At 44.4% G+C, this 27,943-nt stretch overlaps 1 protein-coding gene across 4 annotated transcripts in view; it reads left to right on the forward strand.

The window, feature by feature from the left end:
- PTPRG (protein tyrosine phosphatase receptor type G) overlaps positions 1–27,943 on the forward strand; it is a 669,402-nt gene that overhangs the window by 372,513 nt on the left and 268,946 nt on the right. The gene's annotated exons all lie outside the window — the stretch shown is intronic.

A 27,943-nucleotide genomic window follows, 5' to 3' on the forward strand; every position in this document is an offset into this window, starting at 1 on the left:
AGGCGTGTTTTACGATGTGTGGATTTTTTTTTGGTTGTTTTCCTAATGGTTCCTCTCCATTTTTGGTGTTTATGGAAGATTTCATTTGCTGTTCTGAAGTTAAGATTAATGAAGATGTATAGAACCATTCTGTTGATGGCTTGAGTTGCAATTACATGTCTGACACGCTAGCTGATAGGGCACAGGTAATACGCTCAGCCTAGCTCTCAGGCCCAAGAAAAGGAAGAGAAGGAAACACTGCTTCTAATCCCCTTGTGTCTGGAAACTAGAGTGTCAAGAATTAGGGGGTTACTATAGCAGAAGAACTTCCTTAACCTTTCCATACTTCTTCCATCCACTTGTACCACAGACTGGCTTTAAATGGCCTAGAGGTTCATAAATGTTGATATATAAATTAGTAGCTTTATTTTAAAATGAGAGTGGTAAGCTGCAGTACTGCAGTCCGAACTCTGCCCATGACCTGAGTTCGATCCCAATGGAAGTCAGCTTCAGGTAGGCGGCTCAAGGTTGACTCAGCCTTCCATCCTTCTGAGGTCAGTAAAATGAGTACCCAGCTTGCTGGGGGTAAAGTGTAGACGACTGGGGAAGGCAATGGCAAACCACCCCGTAAACATAGTCTGCCTAGTAAACGTCACCATCCCATGGGTCAGTAATGACCTGGTGCTTGCATGGGGGACTACCTTTTCCTTTATATGATACCTTGCTTCTTTCAAAATTGGAAACAACATCGTTACATCAGGGGGGAAAACCCTGTACTAATAATGAAAAAAAAATTATCCCCCTGTAAGTTTGTGCCACAATAAATTCATCGGTCCTCAAAGGTGCCACAGGACTCTGTTGCTTTAATTGGAGCGCAAATTTGGCAGCAGACTTATGCCGTTTTATGCTTTAAGCTGAGGGGAAATCCATACACAAGAAGGCTTGGCAGATCTCTAGGCTTAAACCAGAGAACAGCAGGACTTTTCTTGCCAAGAGGGGCTCAAATGGTCAAGATCAAATACTATCATTAGGCAGCACCATGAATTCGAAGCTTCACACAGTGATTTAGTTTGCAGGCTCCTTACCCTGGCAGTGCTTTTATTCTGTGCATATGCAGTGGGAGGTTTCTGGACAATCTTACTAGCACAGACTCTACAGGGTACTTGGAGGGCTATCCTGCTCTTGTTGTCTCCATGCCACCTCTGTCTTCTACGTATGTTTAAACATTTTATTTTATTTTTATGTAGGCCTTACCACGCTTCTTGATTCCCTGTGTAAACATGTTCGCATGGCAATCCTTGGCCGAAATGTCAAGCTTGATCGTTATTGCCAGCTTAGAAAAGCAAATTCTGGTTCAGAGGATGCCAATGTATACTTTCCACCCATGCTAGGAAATTGCAATCCTCTGTTGTCCTGCCCCCATACCAGTGCTGAATTCAGAGCTGAGGTCTTCAGCCATGACTTTTTAATGGAACTGAGCAAGCTGTCCAGGCAGAAGAACCCTGTTTTGTATCACTGGCAGTGTATTCCATATGGGTATAATCGTGCGAGAGCAAAAGCATAATTGGCTGTTCATAATGGGATGCTAGTTTGGTTTAGTAACATAATGAGCAGAAATCCTGGGCTGGACTGAGTGGTTCACAACTGCCTATTCTTGTTTGTATACCTAAGGATCATTAATGTTTATTTAAAAAATCTCTGTACCCGGACTCTCTTTATCATGATGGGTAGCTATGTTAGTCTGTCACTAGCCGTAGAAAAGAGCAAGAGTCCAGTAGCACCTTAAAGACTAACAAAATTTCTGGCAGGGTATGAGCTTTCGTGAGTAACTGAAGGAGGGAGCTGTGGCTCACTAAAGCTCATACCCTGCCAGAAATTTTGTTAGTCTTTAAGGTGCTACTGGACTCTTGCTTTTTTCTATCTCTTTATAACTATATATACTATATAAACAACAACACACTGAATGGCAATAAAACAAAGCATCGGATCTCAATAAAATAACAATTAAGACAGCAGCCTTAAACACATGTAGAGAGCAGAATAAATCATAAATGTCCTAAAATCTGCATTATACATACCGTTATCGCCCCAATCTTTAAAAAAGGTCAGCGCTCTGACCCAAGCTGTTATCGTCCAATCAGCCTTTTGTCTTGCTTAGGCAAATTGTATTCCTCCTACTTATTAAAGAGGCTGTTGGACTGGGTTGAGAGTAATGACATCCTTGGCTGGGAACAGATTGGCTTCAGAAGGGGTTGGTCTGTCATGGACCACTGTTTAGTGCTCTCCCATCTAGCCGAGAAATATTCCTCTCCCTGAAATGGCACCCTTTATGCGGGTTTTATGGATCTTAAGGGAGCTTTTGATACCATCCCGAGGGAGAGGCTACGGTTGAAACTATCACATTCTACTATGGATAGGAGGTTACTATGGCTTATTCAGCAATTTCATACTGACCTCACAGCTCAGGTTCGCTGTGGCAACCAAGGAGAACTAACCGAGCCTTTTGAACTGGCCAAGGGAATTAGACAAGGTTGCCTCCTTGCTCCTCTCTTGTTTAATCAATACCTGAATGATATGGCAACCAATTTCTCAGAGTTTTGCCACCCCCCAAAGGTTGCAAGCCATTCCACCCCGATTCTACTCTATGCTGACGATGCAGTTCTCCTGTCCAGCACAAGAATTGGTTTGAAAAGATTTTTGCAAACTTTTTCTGAGTACTGCTCTAGGGAAGGTCTTAAAATAAACCATCATAAATCTAAGATCATGATCTTCACTAAGAGGAGAAAAATGCCTCTTTTTCGCTGGGTATTAGATGGCTTTGAGGTTGACCAAGTCAAGGAGTTTGTTTACCCTGGCATTCTGTTTTCCCATAACCTAAATGGGAATGCCCATCAAAAAGCAGTGTCCAACAAAATTAAACCTGGGGTTGGTGCTATTGTCAATTTTTTTCACACCAAAGGTGGCAAATATATTCCAGGGGCTATTCAGGTTTTTAACCTGAAAATTACCCCAATTATCCTCTTTGGTGTTGCCATCTGGATTACAGTCATCAATGAATCTATAGATCGTCCACTGCTTCAGTTCCTACGAAAACTCCTAAATGCCCCTCGATGTGTTGCTGGCGTTACTCTTCGTTCCGAGTTTGGCCAAATGTCACTTGAAGCTAGGGCGTGGTTGGCCGCCTTTAAACTCCACCTTAAACTGTGCTTTAGCACTGAGGGGTTCCTAGCTTCTCTGAAGCATGACCCTTTCAAATCCTCATGGCAAAAAATCTTAGATGAGAAACTGGCGTTGCTGGGCTTCTCGCAGGATATGTTATCAGATCTTGGGAAAACTGAAGCTTTTGCCAAAATTAAAAAGCGCATTAAAGAGCTCGATTATAACAGCACTACTTTTCGTGCTCGTCGTGACTGTTCATCCCAGTTCTTCGGAATACCCCCTCCACGTGGTCTGCCTGCCTATACATATTATCTGACAACTCCTCGTCTCTGTAGATCTTTTTGCTTGGCTAGATTGAATGCTAACCCTTCTATGGTAATGCAGGGCAGAATTCTGAATATATCATACTCAGACAGGATCTGCCCTTGCTCTTCTGGCTCTATTGACACATTAGCCCATACCCTTTTGGAATGCCGCTTTTACGAGGAACTTTGATCGCACTATATTTCCCTCCTTTTAATATACAAATCCAATGCCTCTGTGACTGACATAATGCCTTTTTTACTAAGCGACAGGGACCCCAAGGCTACATTGTCAGTGGCAAGATTTGTTTTAGTCCTTATATCCCTCCAACACTAGATATATGCTGCTCAAGATCAATTGATCAAGGAGCTTCTAAGGGATAAAAGGAAAGGAAAATCTGCATTATAGAAGCCTTTAAAAACCCCTGTAGCCCAAAATCACAAACTGAAAACCTAACTGAAAACTGGCTAACTGAAAACCACTACAAGAAATCTGTAATGCTTGCAAGAATAAGAATGGGTTCACCTTGCATCTAAAGAATACAGAGTTTGTGCCAGGTGAGCCTCTCTGTGTGAAGGGCACCACCACTGAGAAGACCCTATTTCTGGTTTGTACCTGCCTATCCTTAGAACATGGAGGTACACAAAATGGAGCCTCCAATTTTGTCTGCATCTGTCAGGTAGGTATAGATAGGAGATATCCTGATCCCAGACCACTGAACGATTTTACATGTCTACATTAGCAATTTAAACTGAGTCCAGAACCAACTGAAAACCAGTGTAAAGCATTATAAAATACCAAGATATGTACCCTCTAAGTAACACCTGTTAACATTTAGTTGGTTTGATGTTGATGTTAAACAGCATGGGGGGGACAAGGTAGAACACTGCAGAACCCATATTTGAAATATCAGAGGGGTTGAGCAGCTGTCACCTAGCACCACCTTTCAGAATTAATCGGCCAGGTAGGACTGAAACTGTAAAGTGCAGCTCTACCAATATGCACTTCAGCCAACTTCTCCAGAAGGATGCCATGGTTGATGTTATTGAAAGCTGTCAGGTGGTCCATGAGAGTCAACAAGATTGCACTTCCCTGCTTCTCTCCTAGTGGAGGTGGCCATCTGGGCAACCAAGACAATTTCCATCCCAAGAGCTGACCTGAAACCTGATTGAAATGGTTCTAGAGATAATCTTACAAGAAAGCCTAGACTTGTACAGCCACTACTTGCCTTATCACCTTACACAAAATAGGGATATTTGCTACTGGTTCATTGTTATTTCAGTCCTCTGAGTCAAGGGCGGGAGGGCTTCTTCAGGAGGGTCTTCCAACTGTTTCCTTCAGAGGGGCTGGAAAAGTTCCTTCCCTCTATGAAGGACTTGACTCAGTTGGGTAATCCCCATCAGTTAGCTGCTATATGTCAGTTTGGGCAAGATGCTGTCAGAAGTAGGGTAGAGCCAGAGTGGTGTAGTGTTTAAGAGTGGTGGAATCTGGAGAACCAGTTTGATTCCCCATTCCTCTACATGAAGCCTGCAGGGTGACTTGGACAAGTCACTGTTCTCTCAGAACTCTCTCAGCCCCACCTACCTCACAAGGTATCTGTTGTGAGGAGAGGAAGGGAAGGTGCTTGTAAGCTGGTTTGAGTCTCCTTAAAAAATTAGAGAAAATTGGGGTATAAAAGCCAACATTGTTCTTGTTTGTTTCAAAAAAGAAGCAATTCCAAATGCTTCAATAACCATGAAAAAGGTCTATTGCTGATATGCATTCCTCCAGGAAAAAAGCACATTCTCAGTATTTTCTTTTGTTGTTATTTTTGCTAACACCATCTCCTTTGAGCCTTTCTTCCTCCACAACCCAGCATAAAAACTGGCAGTTTGTTGGGCTTCATTCCCAGAATGCATTATTAGGGCGATTTAAATGGGGCTGTAGAACTATGGAAAAAGCAGGGATTCTTTGAAGCGGAGACAGGAATAACTAATCCCAAGTAAAATGGTTACTTGGAGAGAAAACACTTCCCTTTCATAATTCAGGAACTGAAACCTTTGACAAGAACCCTTTAAAAAGGGTGTCATTTGCTTATTAAGATATTGTATGTGGATATTAGGATATTGAGAGCCAACGTGGTTAAGAGCAGTGGTATGGAGCAGCAGACTCTAATCTGGAGAACCAGGTTTGATTCCCCACTCCTCCACACAAGTGGCGAACGCTAATCTAGTGAACCAGGTTGGTTTCCCCACTCCTACACATGAAGCTAGCTGGGTGACTTTGGGCTAGTCACAGCTCTCTCAGAGCTCTCTCAGCCCCACCTACCTCACAGGGTGTCTGTTGTGGGGAGGGAAGAGAAGGTGATTGTATGCCGGTTTGATTCTTCCTTAATGGCAGAGAAAGTCGGCATATAAAAACCAGCTCTTCTTCTTCTACTACTTACTTAGCACCTCAAAGAATTGAGCCTCCTGTGCTTTACATATAAGGGCTGTCTGTGTATGCAGTTCCAGCATTTAATCTGTAATGTTAATTGCAAGGGCTTTTGGCAAGGCTAATTACCTGACAATGAAGAGAGAAAAAAAGACCCGAGAAAAATACAGGGCCTTGCCACATGCTAGAGGCTATATTTCTAGGAAGCCTATAAAAAGAAAACAGCAGCAGCAGAGACGGCCTGCTGATCTGAGACGGCCCAAAGACACAGGTCAAACACTGGTGGAGTACTCACAAGTACTTTGTCCTCCAGCTTTGGCAAGGCTCTGCTGTCAGAGCCCTTGAAAGCAAAATGTTCTCAGAACCTAATTGAGAAACCAGATGTGGACGATACACAGCCTGCATGAATTCCAAAGGCTTCCCCGTTGGGGGAAAAGCAGATGAATCTGCTTCATCTGCAGAGTTTGCTCTGCAAACACAGAAACCGTGTGCGCGTTTGCAGCAAAACAAAATGTGTGTAGTTTAGTCTTTTAGATGGAAGGGAGCCCTTAAAGAATACCATCACTAGTACAAAATGTCAGATGTAAAACAGAAACTTACTGTTTGACCATGCTGTTTGTATTTTTTTATTATCACAACTAATGTGTCAGATGGTAAGGCAGTGTGAGTTAATTGGTTTCCTTCGTTGGAGCCCATCTGGATCATATTTTTGAGCGTGATTTATATGTTAAATTAGGGGATAGGATATATGAGAACATCTTTTTTTATTGCATTCTCTAAAGACACATTGGATCAAAGGAACTGTACTTATCTGATTGTTTTCTTTCTTCCTGCCTTTCTAAATAAAGCATGAGTCTCATGCACATGTTGTGCTATGCTGTGTTTCCATGAAGGAAAGGGATTTGAAAGTAAAAAATGAGGCTTGTTACTCCCTTTCCTGCCAAATCTTAAACCACTGCAGAATCAACAGCGATATCCTTGGGCAATAGGGTCTCCAACCTCCAAGTAGTAGCAGGAGATCTCGTGCTATCACAACTGATCTCCAGCCGATAGAGATCAGTTCACCTGGAGAAAATGGCCACTTTGGCAATTGGACTCTATGGCATTGAAGTCCCTCCCCTCCCTAAACCCCGCCCTCCTCAAACCCCACCCTCCCCAGGCTCCACCCCAAAAACCTCCCACCAGTGACGAAGAGGGTCCTGGCAACCCTATTGTGTAAACAGCTGTGAAAAAAAACTTACCATCTTTTTATTCCCCAATCTTTTTCTCTCTCACTGCCCGTCTTTCTTTCTCTTGTTTTTATTCCCCTCGTGCAGTTCTTTTGCAAAGTGGGGAGGGCAGAATTGGGTTGGGCTCCACCTCCTGTGGCATCCATTTGGGAGTTGGGCTCCGCCTCCTGCAGCAGCCATTTGTGGGGGTGCTCACCACCCTCTCTCCAAATTCCAAAGTCTGGCAGGCTCAAAAAGGGTTGGGGACGTCTGGCCTATATGACCCCTGTATGGTTCTAGTCTCTCCTCAACGCGAGAAGCAAGAGAGAGAGACCTAGACCTCCTTTATTTTGGGCCTGTAATTTCCCAATACTCAAGCTTTTCTCCTCCAGCCTGCAGCTTCCTTCTGGGCAGAGAAGAGCCACACTGGGATGAGTCTCACACCTTTGCTTAAGTGATATAAACAAGTTTTTGGGTTTCCCAGAGAGCAGAAAAGAAAGTAAGCTCTCACACCGTTACAGGCAATTTAAAAAGGAAAATAACAAACTCAAAGCAACTAGAAAGCTACGCTACTTACAACACAGAGCTGGTCTTATTCCTTCTCACTTTCAGTCACTCTAGAACAAACAAAAATCCTGAACCAAGACCCATCCCTCTGGAGCAACCTCCCTTTTTCACTTAACCATGGACCTTGGCTTTTTGCCTCCTCATTAGTTCTGCCTGTTCTCAAAACTATCCCAGCTGTGATTCCCTGGGGGGGTGAAACTCTCATGGCCGGATTGCTCAATGGCTTCTTCCTTACAACCACCAACAGAGGCATATGGCTAAAAGGTGCCTTCTGAACGTTGTTGTGTTCAGCTAAGTTCCAAACTACTGATGTAGAACATGGAGTTTTCTCACTAGAACCCTGCTGTGAAACTCTAAACATAGAGATTAAGAATAACTGATATTGTTTCCCAAATCAGTGTTCGTGTAATGCCCGCCATGTATAGAGCACTCTACATACAGAGAACTAGAACGCAAATTTTAGGGCAAAAAGGGGATTTTTTTTAGTCTGTTGTATGCGTGGGTCTCAGTTTGTCACAATAAATCCTTGAGAAGTGAAAGATGGGAGACTCAGCAAGTAACTTTATTGCCATATCAAAGATGTGGCGTAGAAATCAGAGTATCACAACTGAAGTACAACATAGGAAGCAATTTCAATAATATCACAGAAATATATATATGGCAATTCAAGAAAACTATTCATATTCTCACAATCCTTGTGGTCGGTTGACTACACTGGAAACTTCATTCTAAAGTTGCTGAATGCCCAGGATATTTCTGGGACAGTTGCAGTTTGCAAATTAGCTGTTTTCTTGGTCCTGCAGATTTAGAGGCAGACATATAAGCATCAATGTCAGACCACCAATCTATACGTTCCATGTTACACAAAAGTGCAAATTCTGGCTTCCTATTGATGGATTTGGGTTTTTATAAAGGTAGGCAGAGATGTCAAAAAATGATCATAAAGAAATAGAGGAGGCGGATATGTACTAGGTGAGGCAACAGGGTAAGACTTAGTCTGGATGATTAAATCACTTAAAATGGCAGAGACCTGATTAACAAAGGCCAGGAGGTAGCTGATGGTTTTACTTGGGCTTATGAAGAAGAAGAGTTGGTTTTTATATGCTGACTTTCTCTACCACTTAAGGAAGGATCAGACCGGCTTACAATCACCTTCCCTTCCCCACAACAGACACCCTGTGAGGTGGGTGGGGCTGAGAGAGAGTGACTTGCCCAAGGTCACCCAGCTGGCTTCATGTGGAGGAGTGGGGAAACAAATCCAGTTCACCAGATTAGCCTCCGCCGTTCATGTGGAGGAGTGGGGAATCAAACCCGGTTCTCCAGATCAGAGTCCACCGCTCCAAACCACTGCTCTTAACCACTACACCACGCTGGACTGAATCATTACTGAAGAGTGCGTTGTGAGGGAAATGCTGAGATATTTAGTTATTGTCTTATGAAGGTGGGTCATTGTGGCCATGGGATTATGGCTCTGGCAGACCAAGCAAAGGGTTAATGCTCTTCTGTAGTTTTCAGGCAGTCACCCTCCTCTTGAAAATACCTAGGGAAGTTCCTGCCCTACCTTAACTGGGAGACCCTGCCTTAATATCAACCTTGATGGACTTTTGAATGTCAGCGGAACTTGGGGTGCCAAGAGATGGATCTCAGGGGAGTTTTCCACACAAGGATATGTTTGCCTGCTGAACATTTCTATAGGAAGGACCCAGTGAATTCAATCATCATCATCATCATCATCATCATGCAGGAAAGACCATGTACTTCTCTATTAGTAGAACCTTCAGCTTCTGCCTCAGAATGGCTACAATTGTGCTCATTGCCTGTTCCTTTTTATGCAATGAGGCTGATTATGTCTGTGAAGAGCAGAAATCAGAAGAGTGATTTCAATCATGACTGTGTTAATTTGATGTGAGCTTTCAGCTGTTTATGAGCTTTCGTCTTAATGATTCTAATTGTCGGTTATAATGTGAACACCATTATACAATAATGTACAGTAATTTACTTAGTAAATGAGAATCTTGTTCCAAGGACCACACTGCAGCATGCCATAGAGGCCTAATCCCGTTCATCCTGTGAATTAGCATGCTCATAGCATTAGGGCTGGGCTCTCTAACCGGGACCTCCCCCAAAATGGCTTCTAAAACTGCACTTGAAATTCCATCTGGGAAAGAAATGCAGGGGTTTTTAGGCATCGTTGTTAATTTAATTAAGAAAAAACTCTCCAAAGAGCTTTATATAGAAATTTTAAAAGCTTTAATACTTTCCCCTTTTTGTAACAAATAATAGCACTCCAGATAAATAACCCATTTTTTTCAAAATCATCAACAGATACATTTCTTGTTTTGTATTAAATAACCTTGCGGTATAATTTCCATTTGTAAACTTTGCTTGTCACGTTGGCTTGAACCTTCAAAGGATTTTCTTTCCTGTTTGCCAAAACCCTCCGTGTAAAAAGATTTAAAAAATCACTCCTGCCTATACAGAAACAGGCACAGATAACTGTAGTTTTGTTTGATTATAAGGTTTTTAAGCCTGCACCTGGCCTACCTTTTCTTTTGTGAGACCAGAACAGTGTTGACAACTTATTGTATGATGCGCTGAGAGCCTGCGTGGTGTAGTAGTTAAGAGCAGCGGACTCTAATCTGGTGAACCAGGTTGGTTTCCCCACTCCTCCACATGAAACCAGCTGGGTGAACCTTGAACTAGTCACAATTCTCTCCGAACTCTCAGCCCCACCTACCTCACAAGGTGTCTGTTGTGGGGAGAGGAAGGGGAGGTGATTGTAAGCTGGTTTGAGACTCCTTAAAGACAGAGAAAACCGGGGTATAAAAACCAAGTCTTCTTCTACATGTCCTTATATGAGTTCACAAGTAAGTCTATAGTGAACGAAGCCCCAAAACATCTGGCAAGCCAGTCTGGGCAGTATGAATTTTTTTTAAAAAGTGCAATAGTTGACGATGCTGTTATGTTTCTAAAGGCAGCCTATGTATAATAATTGTTGTTGGACACACTGGGGTGAATGCAAGAGCTGTGTTTTGTAGAGTGAGGAAGAAAGCTTCTATTGGGCCCCTGACTCAGCAGAAGGAAGTAATTTGATCCAACGCTTATGGACTGTCTGTGGATGCACCACTTACAGCTTATTGTGAAACAAAGGTGTTTAAATTTGTATTCACTTTCTCCACAAGTGTCATCAATGTGGGAGATACAGAGAATATGTATTTTTTTGAACAAGGTATTACATATGATTAACCAAGTAATTTTTTGAAGGTGGTTCATAAAGGGTTGTACAAGTTTACTTGATTTTAAGGACGGGTTCACATATTCAGTTTCAGCGGCTACTTGGTGGGTGACATAATCCAGCCCGTTTTAGACATATCACTCAGTAATCTCATTGTCACACGAACACACATGAAGCTGCCTTACACTGAATCAGACCCTTTGTCGATCAGTCATTATTGTCTATTCAGAACAGCAATGGCTCTCCATGGTCTCAGGCAGGGGTCTTTTACATCACCCACTTGCCTAGTCCCTTTAACTGGGGATGCCTGGGATTGAACCTGGGACCTTCTGCATGCCAAGCAGATGCTCTACCACTGAGCCGCAGCCCCTCCCCATTACAAAGTGAGGAGAAAACATTTATTGATCGAGGAGACAACAATTCACTGACCCTTCATACGTAACTGAATGAAGACTAGCATTTCCAAATTTTCATATGGTTGAATCTACTCATGTCTTTTGTTCTGTGGCTAAACGGTACTGGTAATTAAGTTCACTGCCCTCCCAAAAGGTACATTGAAGCTATCTTGTTTTCTCTGCTTTCCTCTACCGTGTCCTCTTCCGCTGCTGGTAATTACATCTTGAGGTTGCCTTCATAAAATATTCAATATGGTCTAATTTTAAGGAGAGCCGTTACTATACTTAAGGAAAGCACGTTTGCCTGTCTTCCCCTTCATTTGCGCTTCTAAGGCTGTGGTCACTTTGAGCTGGCCCTCTCACAATTGTCTCTTGCCGCCCCCCCCCCCCCGTTCCTTTCCCCCAGTCGAGCTGATGCACTTTCCCTCTTGTGATTGTCTTTTGCGTTACTCATCTTGTGACTAGGGAATTGGCTGAATCTTTAATTAATGACTTTATTGCAATAAAGGTTCCATTTTAGAGCACAATGCTTCATCTTCCAGTAGTGAAATATTTAATCTCCATCTGGCTGATCTTTTCTATGAATGCCCTGTGATAATTAAGAGGAAATGGAAGAGGATGGTCTGAAATAAAAATGTATTCTGTGGATGTGGTAATGGTCTGTGAGACTGGTTTTCTGAAGTGTACGAATGGATTCTTGGGTAGAGCAGGCATAGCCTATTTTATAGTATTGTCATCTTTCTGTCCGCCAGAGGCAAATGTCTTTCAATCACGTAGATGTCAGAGTGCATGTGGAATTTCATTTTGAAGGATTTGTCCATTGGGCATACCACCAATATACACTGACAGGAGTGTTTTCTCTCCCCTTGAGGTTTACCTCTAGCCACGTGTCCATGCTGCCACACTGCAATCATGATATAATGATAGACCAAAAAGTTAGGCATCTTATCGCAACGTAATTCCAATTTTCTACATATTTAATCGGTATCTAGGAAAGGGGGAAAGGGGTTGAGGAGAGATCTGTTGGAGGTGAGGACTATAGATAAGACTGATATCAAGTTCCTATTAGAAAGGAGAGTTATTTTGAATAGGAGGCGGGGGGGAATCAATACAAAGGTTGGAGAATTTGACAGAGTTATAAGAGGTATTTAATGGAAAGTAACAGATACAGTGGCACATTTACTTGACATGTTGGATTGTCTGGGGCTGGAAAGCCAAAGTGAGATAAAGTGGCAAAAAAGAGAGAAATCAGAAACACTTGAGAAGTATGATGCCAAGTATAGTCAAAGTTTTTAAAATTCGACTAGAGATAACAATAGGTTTATAAGTGGTTAGTTTATATTCTTAATTCATGTGCTGTGGATAATTTTCAGGACCCACATGAAATGGTGAACAGCTGGAGTCTAATTGTTCTTTCCTTTTTTTAAAAAGAAGCATAAATTGGAAGATGCTAATTTTTCCCTCAGCCTAAAATCATGCATGTTGTTTACTGAGAAGTAAGCCTCATTGTGTTAAGTAGGGCTTATTCTCAGGTTCATCCATGGGATTGCAATTTCTGGCTACAGTCCTAAGGGCGCCCTCCTGGGTGTAAACCCCACTGAGTAACATGAGGGTTACGTTTGAGTAGACCTGCGTTGCATTGCTTGCTCTATCACTCACACGGCCCAAGAATGCTTCTGTTTAGTTTGCGGCAAGTGAGATTTCAATTCAAATGTCTTTCCTCCTATCTTCCTACCCCATATCCAGCACAATCTTCTTCATCTTTTATACAAGTGTATTCACCGGATTGACTCAATAAAGGAAGCCACAGCCCTCAGTGTGCAAGACCTGAGCAAGGCTGTCAAAGATAGGACATTTTGGAGGACATTGATTCATAGGGTCGCCATGAGTCAGATGCGACTTGACAGCACTTAACACACACATTTACCAGAAGGATTGCACAGACAGATACGAAAACAGTTCTGCAAATCATACTTTCAAAATTATGAGCAGAATTCTTTTTAGTTAAGTCAACTGTCCTCTTAACATGTCTAGGTATAACTAGTGTGGCTCAGCTAAGTGTTGAGCAACAAAGTCGGGGATTGGCAGGATCTTTATTCCCAGTTAGTCCTCAGCAGCATTTGATACTTTCAGTCATGGTATCCTTTTGGGCCACTTGCTAAACCTGGTTGAGAGGAGTAGTGTTGTGTTGGTCTCATTCCTTCCTAAAAGGTAGGTTCCAGAAGGTGGTGCTGAGGGGTTTCGAATCCCCATGGTTGTTGGCATATGGCTTTTGCAAAGGACAGTTCAGTCCCTCATGCTTATAAACATCTACATGAAGCCACTGGGGGAGATCATCCAGAAATCAGGCAAACAGTCTCGTCAATATGCTGATAACTCACAGCATTATCTCTCCTTTCCAGCAACATATAGCAACGCCAGGGGTACTCATTTCCTTGTCTGAGGATTCAGTTTAGGCTAGGCCAGTGTGCTGATAGTCCCTCTAGGAACCATCTTGCTTGGAAACAGCTGCATAATGAGCTTTATGCTTGCTTAACACATCATGAGTAGATTATAGCCTGTCAAATGTTGGGAACTGAGAGTGCTTATACACAACAATCAAGTTGCCTCTTAACATCTTTTTGATAACCTGATTTCAGATAATTAAATATATTAGGCGTATTAGTTTCTTGAAAGACGTTACACAGGGTACTTTAAAATGTCTTTTCTGCTTTAGCTACCTTTACCAAAGCCCTTATTAGTATTACAGAGAGTTACAAGCCCTTGTAACAATTAAAGTCTCTCTCAAGGTATTGTCCTTTTCTTTTACTGACTTGAATAATAATGTATGGTAAGATTGATTTTGGGCATGAGGAATCAAAACTTAAGGGCCTATCGCCTTCCGTCTTCTCCTTGTTGTTCTCTGAGGAATGTCTCCAACACCAGCGTGGTGTAGTGGTTAAGAACGGTATTTTGGAGCAGTGGACTCTAATCTGGAGAACTGGGTTTGATTCCCCACTCCTCCACATGAACGGGGAGGCTAATCTGGTGAACCAGTTTGGTTTCCCCACTCTTCCAGATGAAGCCAGCTGGGTGACCTTGGGCTAGTCACAGCTCTCTTAGAGCTCTCTCAGCCTCACCTACCTCATAGGGTGTCTGTTATGGGGAGGGGAAGGTGATTATAAGCCAGTTTGATTCTTCCTTAAGTGGTAGAGAAAGTCGGCATATAAAAACCAGCTTCTTCTTCTTATGTCCCATGTGATTAAAATAGCTTGTAGAAAGAAAAAAGATGACATGAATTTGGAAATTTGGCTGCAGTCCAAAATCAGATAAAAACTGGTTATTTGTGTGTGTGTATAATTAGTAAAGATAATTTTCAAATCTTGTTGACCCACCATATCTTTATCGCGCCAAAAGAGAGCTTTACCTGACAATCAAAGATAACCATCAGATAATAGCACTTAGGAATCTATTTTCTGTTACCTTATCTCCACAATGGTATTTCAGGTATCTCCTCCAGTTTATTTAAATTGTTTAAGCAATCTGAAATGTGCGTGAGAGGGAGCCTTCATTATACCACCATCTGAGGGAAATACTTTTCACATATTCCACCTCTCTGTTGCCTTGTCTAATGTATCCGATGTCTAATCTGATGTTTCACTGAGTGAGATTTATCTGTGTGTTCTCTGTGTAAAGGGATGACGATGATTAAAAGATTGAAATGAGTACTGGGTCTAGTATGAAATCTACCTGAACCTGTTATGTTTACAGAAGCATGAAGTTATATTGAAGAAGAGATATCTGCCTTGGAAAATATTTAGCTTGCATCCTTAGTGAGGAAATAGTGAGGTACCTGAGTGTGTAACAGTGGCTTTTCATGGGCTGGTTTCAACAATAATCCCTGTGTTGGGGATTATTAGAAAAGTGATTCCAAACAAGTTAATATTATAAAGCCCCTGTATAGATCTATGGCGTGGCCTTGTTTGGAATTCCATGTGCAGTTGTGGTCACCAAATCTCATAAAGGACATTGCAGAGCTGGAAAAAGGATGCAAGAGGGCAACCAAGATGATTAAGGGGTCAGAGCACTGTACCTGTGAAGAAAGGCTGATGAGTCTGGGACTTTTCAGTTTAGGAAAGAGACAAGTAATTAGGGACATGATAGAGGTTCATAAATTTGTGCACAGGGTAGAGAGAGTGAACCCAGAACTTTTTCTCCTTCTCCCAGAAGGGGACAGACGAGTCTCCCTGGGGAGAAAATTCCAAAGTTTTGGTGCCAAGACTAAGAAGGCCCTCTCCCGGGTTGCTTCCTGCCCAGTCTTAGAATATGGGGGCACCCAAAGCACGGCCTTGGAAGATGGCCACAGTGGTTGAGTAGGTTTTACAAGGGGTTAGTTAGGCATGTTGGTCCCGAGCCTTATAAAGCTTTAAAGGTCAACACCAGCAACTTGAATTGTGCCTGAAAATAGTGTAGATGGGCCAAGGCTGGAGTGAGATGGTCCTTATGACCCACTCCAGTCAACATATTGGCTGCAGTATTCTGCAACAATTAAAGGGCAGCCCCACATAAGGCACACTGCAGTAATCTAATCTCGATGTAACCAGAGCATGCACCATAGTGGGCAGAGTTTTTCTCCTTGCATCCATACCTTGTTGATTCTGCTTCTCCCTCCCTTTGTCCCCATTTAAACTTGGTGTATCAGCTCCTTGGGGTAAGAACTTTTGCTTATCTTGCCGGGTAAAGTTTAGTATGTATTGATAAGCACTATTCAAATAATAAACATTGGCAGGGATCCCAGGAACCATTAAAAGAGTTCTGTGAGACCCCAAAAGGGGATTCTTTTTCTGTAAAAGCCCTTCTCGCTCTGGAAGAGGAGGTCATCTGTAAAGTGGGTGTTTCCGTTCCTCTTGCTTCTGGGAGGCAGGACTAAAACTTTGACTTCCTGTCTCTGAGGAAACGCCCCCTCATTTCCAGTTCTTTCCTGCCTCGCATCGGGAGAGCAGGCTCTATCAGCAGCTCTCTACTAATTCTTCTTAGAAGTCTACTTTTCTTAAATTTTCTTTCTTCCTCCTCTTAGAGGTCTATTTTCTAATCTGTACTGTTTCTTTTTCTGTCTTCCTGCTGCACAGTATAGGCCTTTTTAGTCAGGTTTTTGGCTTTCCCGCCAAATCAAAATGGCAGACGCTCCTTCTGACGCCTTTATCGCACAAGAAGATTTGGACCCCGGCTTGCTTGTCTCAGCCCAGCAAGTCCAACAAAAACCCCCTGGCAGCCACTCCGGTGGTTCTAAGGGGAAGAGCAAGAAGAAGCGGGGAGACGGTTCCATTAAAAGGAAAGGAACCGATGCGGCTCATGTTAAAAGTAACAAAAGAGCTCGCGCAACTACTGTCCCCCGCTCTCTTGCTGCGGCCGCGCCGCGCAGGCTCTCCTCCGTGGTGATGAGGCCGGAGAACCCGACGGCCCCAGCTGTGCCACACGCCGCAATCTCGGAGAACGCTCCAGCCGGTAAGGCGCCGACTCCCTCCTCGGAGGGTAACGCGCTCCCTCTCCTAGCCGCCATAGAGGCGACGGGACTGCTGTCCCTTAAGGCGGAACTCTCGGCCCTAATTAAGGAGGCCTTTGCAGAAGGCATCAGAGCGGTGCAGCTCGCTTCCCCTACCTCCTCCGTCCGTGACTCCTCCGAACTCTCTGTTAGTGACCCGGGGGAGGGCCCCAGTTCCCAACCACCTCAAAGGGAGGGAGGGAGCCAGTGGCTTACCAAAGCAGCCCTTAAGGCTCCTCCGACCAAATCAGCCACCACCACAGTCACTTTTTCCCCTGCCTCTTCTGACGATGAGAGGGAAGAAGGCGAGTTCTCCTCCGAAGGAGAGGACCTCGCTACCGAGGAAAAGCAACTCAGATTATTTAGCCCCGATGACTATCAATCCCTACTTTCCAAGACCCTAGCAGCCCTTGACTTAAATGCAGCTTCTGACTCCCAGCCTCAAGAGAAGCAGTTAGGGGCCAAAGAGTTCTTCCATATGCACCATGCTACTCCACATGTAGCCCCTGTCCCTGATTATTTCTTAACCCTTATCAATGCAGAGTGGGATAAACCCCTGGCTTCTCGCCAACCTCCAGCAGTGGTTAAGAAGCTTTATAACATAGCCAGTAACTCTGCTGATTTATTCAAGGTCCCCCTAGTGGAACCCGCAGTCAGTGCTCTCCATACCTCTGACCTAGTCACAGAGGAGGGCCAGGGCCTTATTAGGGACCCTGTCGACCGAAAAGCCGACTTGGCTTGCAAAAAGTCCCACGATGCAGCAGCCTGGGCCATCCAAGTTTCTATCATTTCAGCCCTTGTCTCTCGTGCGGCAATAGTCTGGGCCAGAAAACTGAGTCAACTTATCCCAGAGGACGACAGGAATGCCTTGGAGGGGGCCTCTAGGATTCTAAAAGCCGTGTCCTTTTCTAGGAGACTCCTCCTTAGACACGATGGCCTTCGCGGCTAGAGTCATGGCAACCACGGCGGCAGCTAGAAGGGCATTATGGATCCGCCCTTGGCAAGTACAACACAGATCCCAAACAGTTTTAATGGGGTTCCCCTTTCAGGGAAAGAAGCTTTTCGGGGAAAAGCAGGAAGAGATATTGGTTGAAACCAAGGATAAGAAGAAGGCCTTACCCAAGGTCTTCAGTAAAGTACAAAAAAGCTTTTCCTCCCAGGGTTCCTTTCGTACCTCCCACACCCTGTCGAGGTACAGATCAGAACAAAGAAGAAGTCAGTGGAGCTCCTCCAGGGGTTCCTTTCGGAGGGGGGGCCGCTTTTCCAAACCCTCACGCTTTACCAACTTCCAGGGAGAAAGGAACGACAAATTCTTTCGTCCATCAAAACAATGATGCTCCCATTCAGCCTGTGGGGGGCAGGGTGACCCAATTCCGTCACCGGTGGAAAACCTCCCACCCAGATGCCTGGGTATTCAATGTCATCCATCAGGGCTACCAGCTGGAACTGGTTTCCACTCCTCCAGACCGTCTGGTAGCATCGACTCGCACCTCAAACAGAGAAAAGCAACTCAGAACAGCAGAAGCCGTCCGTCATCTACTCGACATCCAAGCCATCGAACCAGTCAATCCACAGGAGCACTCATCGGGAGTCTACTCCTATTTCTTCACAGTGCCAAAGAGAAATGGAGATTGGAGGGCTATCCTCGACCTCAAGTTCCTCAACAGACACATCCTCAGAAGACGCTTCAGGATGGAAACTGCGTTCAATCACAGAGGCTCTACGACCACAGGACTTCCTCACATCCATCGACTTAAAGGAAGCCTACCTACACGTCATAATCCATTCCCTCCATCGAAAATTCCTCCGTTTCCACTTTCATCTCAGACACTACCAGTTCCAGGCGTTCCCCTTCGGCTTGTCATCCGCCCCCCGGGTCTTCACGAAGGTTCTTGTAACCTTGATAGCCTGGGCACAGGAGAAGGGGATCCGACTGCACCCCTACTTAGACGACATTCTGATCTGTGCGTCATCAAGGGATCTGTGCCTCAACCACACCAGGATAGTCATTGACCTTTTGGAAGTCCATGGTTTCCTGATAAACAAGGAAAAGAGTCATCTTCCCAGCATCTGCTTCACTTGGGCGTCCACATAGACACAGACTTCAACACTGTCACTGCCAGAGGACAAGGTAACCAAGATCTCCTCCTTAGCCAAGTTCACTCTTCTCTCCAAGTCAGCTCAGATCATCAACCTAGCAAAACTCCAGGGCCTTATGATCTCCACCATTCCAGCAGTACAGTGGGCCAGACTTCATGCCAGGACCTTGCAGTGGTTCCTTCGCCTGTATCAGAGGGAGATCTCCCTCAGGTCTCGCAAACGCTTGATTATACCCAAAGCCGTCAAGTCGAGCCTCCAATGGTGGGCCTGTCCCAGCAACCTCTCTCAGGGTCTTCAATATATCACTCCTCCTCCTATCCAGTTGTTCACCGACGCATCCCTCTCGGGTTGGGGAGCCTCCCTTCTCAACCAACCAGCGCAGGGCCTCTGGAACTTGAAGGAACGATTTATGAACATCAACGCCCTGGAAATCAGAGCCATCCGGATGGCCCTACAACACTTTCATGCTCAGGTCAAAAACCAACACGTTCTCATCAGGACCGACAATGTGGCAGCGAAAGCGCACATAAACAAACAGGGGGGCTCTCGGTCCTTGAACCTGCACAGAGAGGCCAAGCTCATCCTATCCTGGGCAGAGATCCATCTCACCTCCATTTCAGCGGAACATATCCAGGGGACAGTCAACACACAAGCGGACTGGCTGAGCAGACGGAATCTGGACGAGTCAGAGTGGTCCCTACATCCGGAAACCTTCCTTCTCCTCTCCCAGCACCTGGGCTTCCCGCAGGTAGACCTTTTCGCGTCAGCTACAAACCACCTGCTCCCAAGATTCTTTACCTGCTACTATCATCCTCAGGCGGAAATGACGGATGCCTTGCTGTTTCCGTGGCCGAAAGTTCTTCTCTACGCCTTCCCTCCTCTTCCACTTATCCCCAGACTCCTGCGACGGGTAAGGATTCTGAAAGCGTCAATCATTCTAATCGCACCATTTTGGCCGTGACGTCCCTGGTTTCCAACCCTCGTGGAGATGTCAATCTGCAATCCCTGGAGACTCCCAGTGCGACACGATCTACTCAAACAGGGTCCCATATGCCACCCAGACCCGGGGTGGTACCGCTTGACCGCATGGCTGTTGAAAGGGACCGGCTCTTAGCCTTAGGCTACAATCCAGAAATTGCGGACACCATCGTTGCGTCCCGGCGTCCATCCACGCGTCGCATCTATGGCACGACCTGGAAGACCTTCGTTAGGTGGTGCACCCGCAAGCACGTGAACCCCTTAAAACCCCAAGTTTCTCACCTGCTGTCCTTTCTCCAAGATGGACGAATCAAGGGTCTCAAGCCAGCCACCCTTCGCCGACAACTTGCCGCAATAGCCACCTTAGTTCCCAAGATCTCAGGCATCCAGATAACTAAACATCCTCATGTAAGGGCCTTCCTTAGAGGGGTCAGTCTCTCCTCCCCAGCAGTGGCCATAGATTTCCCACATGGAGTCTCCATACGGTTTTATCCGCCCTCTCCAAGGCACCTTTCGAACCTTTACGTTCTACCGACCTAAGACACCTGAGAATGAAGGTTTTGTTCCTAACGGCCGTTACCTCAGCTCGAAGGGTCTCAGAGTTGGGGGCTCTTTCGGTTAGACCAGAGTTATGTACCTTTCACAGGGATAAGGTGGTCCTTCGCCCAGACCCGTCTTTCCTCCCTAAGGTTAACACCAAATTCCATAGGGACCAGGAATTAGTGCTGCCCTCCTTCTGCCCCAACCCCCAACATCCCAAAGAGAGAGAATGGCACACTTTAGACCTCAGGAGGGCACTCAAGATCTACATCTCACGCACTGAGGGCATCAGGACCTCTGAATCCTTGTTTATCAATTTGTCAGCCCCAAATAAAGGCAAACCCATGTCTCACACGGCAATAAGCCGCACCATCAGATCTTGCATTTTCCAGGCCTATAGCTCCAACAAGTTGGCCGTGCCACAAGGCATCACGGCCCATTCTGTCAGGAGTGCCGCTACCACAGCTGCCCTCCATCGACAGGCTTCCCTAGAGGAAATCTGCAAGGCGGCGACCTGGTCGTCCGTCTCCACTTTTGTCCGTCATTATAAATTGAATCTGTTCACTTCTGCGGATGCGGCCTTTGGCCGCAGAGTCCTTCAGAGCGTTTTGCAAAATTCTTAACCCACCCGGGCCAGGGACAGCTCTTGTAAGTCCCACTTTACAGATGACCTCCTCTTCCAGAGCGAGAACGAGCCTTGGATACTCACTGTGAAGGCTCCTTCTGCTCTGGAATACGGAGGTCATCTGGCCCACCTCTCAGGAATTTAGCATTTTGTTCAGGATTAGCTAGTTCGTTTGGGGATCTAGCAACTTCCTGCCTTTTCCACAATGGAGCCACGGCTCTTAGTTGAGTTGCTGTTACTAACACTTATTGTTTTCTTCTCACAGTTACTGTTGTTCCTTCTATTTAAACCTTCCTGTCCTTAAAAAAAAAAAAAAAAGGAATTTAGCCGTTCTTGTGCCCTATAGCTCGTAAAGTTTCAAACTGGAAATGAGGGGGCGTTTCCTCAGAGACAGGAAGTCAAAGTTTTAGTCCTGCCTCCCAGAAGCAAGAGGAACGGAAACACCCACTTTACAGATGACCTCCGTATTCCAGAGCAGAAGGAGCCTTCACAGTGAGTATCCAAGGCTCGTTTTCCCTGCTGAATGGAGAATAGATTCAAAAACAGTTTGTGATATGGTATGAGTTCAAAGGGGGGGGGGTTAAGAATTTAACCCAACTAGGCTAAGTAACTCTTTGGATACACACATGTCTGTTACCTGCAAGGACTCGGGTGGCTAGGCGTACCTTCTTCACAAGCATGGATGACACTGCTGTATATGAACAGCACAGGTGGTCTGAACAGGGGAAATCTTTTACAGAATCTAGGGACCATAAGAAGAAGAGTTGGTTTTTATATGCCGACTTTCTCTTCCACTTAAGGAAGAATCAAACTGGCTTACAATCACCTTCCCTTCCCCTCCCCACAACAGACACCCTGTGAGGTAGGTGGGGCTAAGAGAGCTCTTAAGAGAGCTGTGACTAGCCCAAGGTCACCAGCTGGCTTCATGTATAGTAGATTAGCTTCCGCCGCTCATGTGGAGTCTGGTTCCCCAGATCAGACTCCAGATCAGACTCCACCGCTCCAAACCACTGCTCTTAACCACTACACCATGCTGGCTCACAAGAGATGTGTGTTGTTGGAATGTGTCTTGGAAGGCAAGTTACCCTTTGTGTGGAGCTGAAAGAGCAGCTGAAAGAGCCCGTGGGGTGAGTGGGTGGTGCAGAAATTAACATATTGATTCAACATAGTGAAGGTTGGTTTGAATTTTGCCCCTCCTTCATGCACGGGCGATGATCAACCTTATTTATGCTAGCCCCCAGAGATTTATGGATCCAACTGGTTTCTAGAATGCTCTGTGGGATTTGCCTGGACCTGCTGACGCCTCGAATTTAGGTCTGCGGGAAGCCATCATTAGAAGCTTAGGGGTATGGCTTGATTCTTCTCTTACTCTGGAAAAATGTGTCCAGGGTGGTGAAGACAGCGTTTTTATCACCTAGGGTGAGCCCACCAGCTGGCCCTTGATCTGTCCCACTCTGACCTTGCCCCTGCGATACATACAATGATCACCTCCAGATTAGACTACTGCAACACGCTTTAGCTAGGGCTGCCTTTGAAGACACTTCAGAAGCTTCAGGCGGACCTGAATGCAGCCGCTTCTGGTGCAACTTCAAAGTACTAGTTTTTACCTTTAAAGCCTTAAATGGTCTGGGACTATCCTATCTGTCAGGATACCTCTCCTAGTATAGTCCCCATTGCCTACTTAGATCATCTCTGCAAGTGCCTGGCTCACAAATTGCCTGCTTGTCAGCTACTAGGACAAGGGCATTTTCAATGGTTGCCTTTTCTCTCTGGAATCAGCTCCCCAGGGAAGTTTGTGCCCTGCGGGATCTTTCAGCATTCTGTAGGGCATGTAAGGCTGCTTTGTTCTGTGTGGCCTTTGGCTAATGTTACGAACTAAGGAGCTTGCCAGTTGTTTTAATTCTCTAAGCAATTTATGACATTGATTTTAATTGGTTTTGTTGTTCTCTTTATTGCTTTTATTTGCATTTTATTTGTATCTATTGTATTTTAAATGTTGTGTTTTTTTAATGTTGCAATGTTTTTTAAATGTTGCTAAGCCACCCCGAGTCTCCTGTGGTTCACACTTTCCCTTTTGAAATAATGTCCTTGAATGTTTATGACGCATTTTGTGTATAAAGAGATGAACAGCAGAGTTTTCCTAAATGTTTATGACGCATTTTGTGTATAGAGAGATGAACTGCAGAGTTTTCCTAAATGGAGAACTCAGATGTACCAGGTTGTGCTCAAGGTTGTTCGAACTGGAGGAAATTAGGTCTGCTTTGCCTGTTTAATTAGCTAATTAAAATATGCCAGATGAAACAAAAAGATCTTCACCTGCTGGTGAAAGACACCTATAGAGAGAGATAGATGAATCTCTGTGGGGAGGGAGTTCCAAAATTTTGGTTCCATGGCGGAGAAGATTCTTTCTTGGGTTCTCACCTGTCTGGCCTCAGATAGCAGGGGCAACCGAAGTAGGACCTCCGAGGATGACTGAAGTGAGCAGGTAGGTACGTATGGGAGAAGGCATGTTAGTCCTAGGCGGTACAGGATTTTAATGGTCTATACCAGCACCTTGAGTTGAGCCTGGAAGCAAATTGGAAGCCAGTGTAGGTGGGACAAAACTGGAGTGATATGGTCCCTATAACCCGCTCCAGTCAACACTCTGGCCACAGCATTCTGTACCAATTGCAGCTTCCAGACAATCTTCACGGGCAGGCCCATGTAGAGCTCATTATAGTAATCTAATATAGATGTTACTAGGGCATGCCCCACAATGGCAAGATCTTTTCTGCCCAGGAAGGGCTGCCAGATGGCTTACCAGCCAAAGCTAGTGAAAGGAACCCCCTGGCTACTGTTTTCACCTGTTTATCCATCTGGAAGCCCAGGTCCAGGCGAGCACCCCCAAGCTGTGAATCTGTTCCTGCTAGGGGAGTGTAACCCCAACCAGAATAGGGGGCTATCCCATTTTCCTGGCAAGACCTTTCTCCCGCCAGTAGCACCTCTGTTTTGTCAGGATTAAGTTTCAGCTTGTTAGCCCTCATCCATTCCAAAACTGCCTCCAGGCGCCTGTTTTCATGGCTTCCACAGCCTCCCTGGGATCTGCCTGTAGCGTGAGATAGCGGAAGTTAACACAAATGTCAGTCTGTATCTAGTGCAGTAAAGTTTCTGCTTCACAAAAACATGGCTGATGTAGGAGGGAAAAAATCCAGTCCTGCATGGTGGAATGGAAATTTTGTGTGGTGTTTATCCTCGGAATACATTTTCAAGACAGCCTGCCCCTCCTTTCCTCGTTATTGATGGGCACTTTTGCTGAGGCATACAAACTGACAGGTATGATCCTCCTGCAGGCTCACCAGAAGGTGGAAGGTTCAGCTTTTCTTCCTGAGCAGGTTTTCTTCCATTTAAGCAGATTATGGTATGAAAGATGGAATGAGAGATCAGAGTTGGCAGGGAGCTGTAATTTGAATAGGACCTTCAATTTCTTTGACAAGAGTAATGTTCTTATGAATGGCGATGGACCCCCCTGGTCTGCGATGATAGGTAGGAGGGATTGCCTTTAGGGATGATAGACATTTTGGACAATCTGTAAATCGATTTGCAGGTCTGCCACACCTTCTCTGGAATTAGAATCACCAGCTGCAACATGCATTTAACATGCTGCCAAAGCAATATATTTTCTTGTTCATTTGCTAAAGAAAAATTCGACCACGGATATTTACAAAGCAGGCGGAAAAAATAGGCACTGGTTTTCTTACATATTTCTCGGCCGTACATCAGATGCAAGCAAGATCTGTGCAGCATTAGGCAATATTGGCTGAAGGGAGTCTCTAAATAGAAGGCCAACCATGATTTGATACATTTATGAACAAAAAATGCGTAACCTTCTCAGATTTGTTCCCGCAAAATAACTATTGTCTTGGTTTTTGACAGAATTAAAGTACCCAAACTTAATTGTGTTAGGAGTCTGTGATGTTGGTATTTTGCAGGGAAAAAATAACTGAAAAGCCTGTATACTTTCAATCTTTAAAATTGTATTTTGTATATATAGCCCACATTTCAATAGATTAAAACAGAGTACAATCAATTAAAATGACAGTATGTTCAGTTCACGCAACAGCCAAGACAGATACAGGCACAATAAAATAACAAAAAAAAAAAAAAAAACAATCACAGTTCAAATACCATACAAGTCAGAGTCATGCAAAATAATACAGTCTAGCTGGATCATTGACGAGCCCCATGGCGCAGAGTGTTAAGCTGCAGTACTGCAGTCCAAAAGCTCTGCTCACGACCTGAGTTCAAGCCCGACGGAAGTCGGTTTCAGGTAGCCGGCTCAAGGTTGACTCAGCCTTCCATCCTTCCGAGGTCGGTGAAACGAGTACCCAGCTTGCTGGGGGTAAAGGGAAGATGACTGGGGAAGGCATTGGCAAACCACCCCGTAAACAAAGTCTGCCTTGGAAATGTCACATGATGTCACCCCATGGGTCAGGAATGACCCGGTGCTTGCACAGGGGACCTTTACCTTTAGCTGGATCATCCCCAAGATGAAGAGCTCCATCTTTCATCATCTGCAGAATGATAATAATGAGGCAGTCTTATGTACTTCCTCAGGCAGCCAAAAGGACCACTGCAGATGTTGGTGCCATTGCTGAGGCTAAGTGAATTTGTCAGACAAATTTTATCACCAATACCTGTTGAGTAGATCTTAACTGGTGTATGGGTACATCTAGAGAATTGGCAGCCCTTTGGGTTGTGGGCTCCCCGTCCTGAAGGACTTCACAATAAGAACAAGCACCTTGAGTTGTCCCTGGTAGCAAACTGGATTTTACTCTGAAGCTTCCAGGTTATCTTCGAGGGCTTGCCTTACTATGGTAGTTGGAAGTTGAGTAGTTATGGCCCATGCACAGTTATTGCATGTTAAGTCTGTTAACACTTCAGCTACGAAAGCTAGCTCTGTAATTCAAACTCGGCATGTTCATTCTCTCCCTTGGCATATTTTATGTTCCAAGCGAGTAAAGTGCACCTGCCAAGATGACATCCATTACATTTGTTTTAAGCAATTTTTGAAATGAAATGAACTCAGCCAAGAAACTTCTTTTAGCTAATGAGGCACCCGGAATGATTAAAATTACTACCTTCCACAGCCTGTACTATGCAAAGAGAGCCTTTGCATAAAACATTGTTTGAGCTCTCTTGTTTAAGTATTGCTTATGACCTTTTTGCCCTATTGACAAAATTCAATGTAATTAAAAAAATTGCTCTGGGTGGAGTCCTGGGATAGCTCTGAGAGGCTGAGCCTAGGAGGGTGGGGTATGAGAGGGTGGGGGCCTTGCAAATTCTGTAGGGTCAAGGAAGAATTAAGAAGATGAACCTTATAAGGGCAGTGCATGAGGTCAGTAGAAAAAAAAAAGTACACTTCTGTTTCAAAGTACCTGTTGTGTTCAACGAACTACCTGATACCAAATGGTCAAAATATTGTGTCAATTGTGCTATGTAATATTAACTATTTGTTCAAGTCCGTTTCTAATGGGTTGGATGAGTATTTCCAATTCTAAATATTTATTATATTAATATCAGCACTAAGAACAGATACTTATGACCATTGCAAAGTATTTTTCAAGGCTGGAATTGATGGCTATTTTTATTGTTTTGCTTTTCCTTTTTGCTTGAAATGTGTGTCATTTGTCAGTCAGATGCTGGAATTAGCCTGTTTGTATAACCACATTTTCATAACCCCTTCCCAAAGTAAGAATGAGAATCCAACGAACGAGTTACTTTTGGACTGAGAAACAAGAGGAGAGAAAGTCTCCATGTAGTTCAACTATCATGGTTTCACTTCTCTAATGGGGTTTGAAATCCTCTACCATAAATGTTCAGCAGTTTGACAAGATCACAATTTACTAAGGGTTCTTTGAGGAGGAGCCACAGTGGTTCAAATATTTCAGCATCAGTTTGTGGCGCAGATGTATCCTGAAGGGTAGCAGGAAAAAAAATCTCTCTCTAAAGTCAGCCATGACAGATTAAACTTCTGCCTCAAGCTGCGGGATCATATTTAGCTAGCATGATATTCTGGTGGCCTTGCTGCTTGGGTACTGGGGGAAGATGGGGGAGGAAAGAAATTAGTCTTAATTAGATGCCTGTCAAGTTCCTTCTTTGCTGTCTACAGTGAAGCTGGATGGTAGCATAACAGTCCTTAGCAGTGCATCACCCTCCAACGAAGTCTACAACATTTGACAGGACTCTGGCAGCATACACTAGAGAATCAGTCAATAATACAGCAGAATTTGCCCTGTGCATTCAAGCAGTTCAAAGTCTGGGACTATTAAGAAGATGGCAGTTTTGTTCTGTTGCCGAGTAAAAGAAATAAATAATGTATGCAATTCTAGCCACTGTGTCCAGTTGCCCATGAAGTTGGTTTGTTTTGCTTTTCACCCTGAAACCTGGATTTTTGCTCTTTATAAGTGTCTCCTCTTTGCAGTTCTAAGCATTTCCTTGTAGAGTTCCTCTGTACATTGCTCGCCCTCCATTGTAGTTAGTTGAGGATCCAAGTTATGTATTCCATATTGTAATGATCCAACAATTTTCCGTTCAGTGAAGAGTAACTTATTAAGGTTCGAAGTGACTGAGGGAAATCCATGCATTTAAGTATATATTACTATCTATTTTAAAGATGGCCAGTCAATACAGTAAATAATACTTCTGTGTATTATAAATCGATCACTGCATAAATATCCATGATAGAACTGATCTTTACGATAGTACGATAGTAATTTTTGGAATTGAATGGGTTTTGACAATTAATATGTGTTAGACATTTGCCTTACATAATTACGCCTAACGTGATTATGTATTGACTTTTTTCAGCTCCAGTTAATGATGTAGCAAGGTTTTTTGCAGGTTGGTATAAAATACTTTACAAACTAGCTCTGAAAGAAATAC

This window comes from Euleptes europaea, chromosome 1 (assembly GCF_029931775.1).
Source record: "Euleptes europaea isolate rEulEur1 chromosome 1, rEulEur1.hap1, whole genome shotgun sequence".
NCBI classification, from domain to species: domain Eukaryota; kingdom Metazoa; phylum Chordata; class Lepidosauria; order Squamata; family Sphaerodactylidae; genus Euleptes; species Euleptes europaea.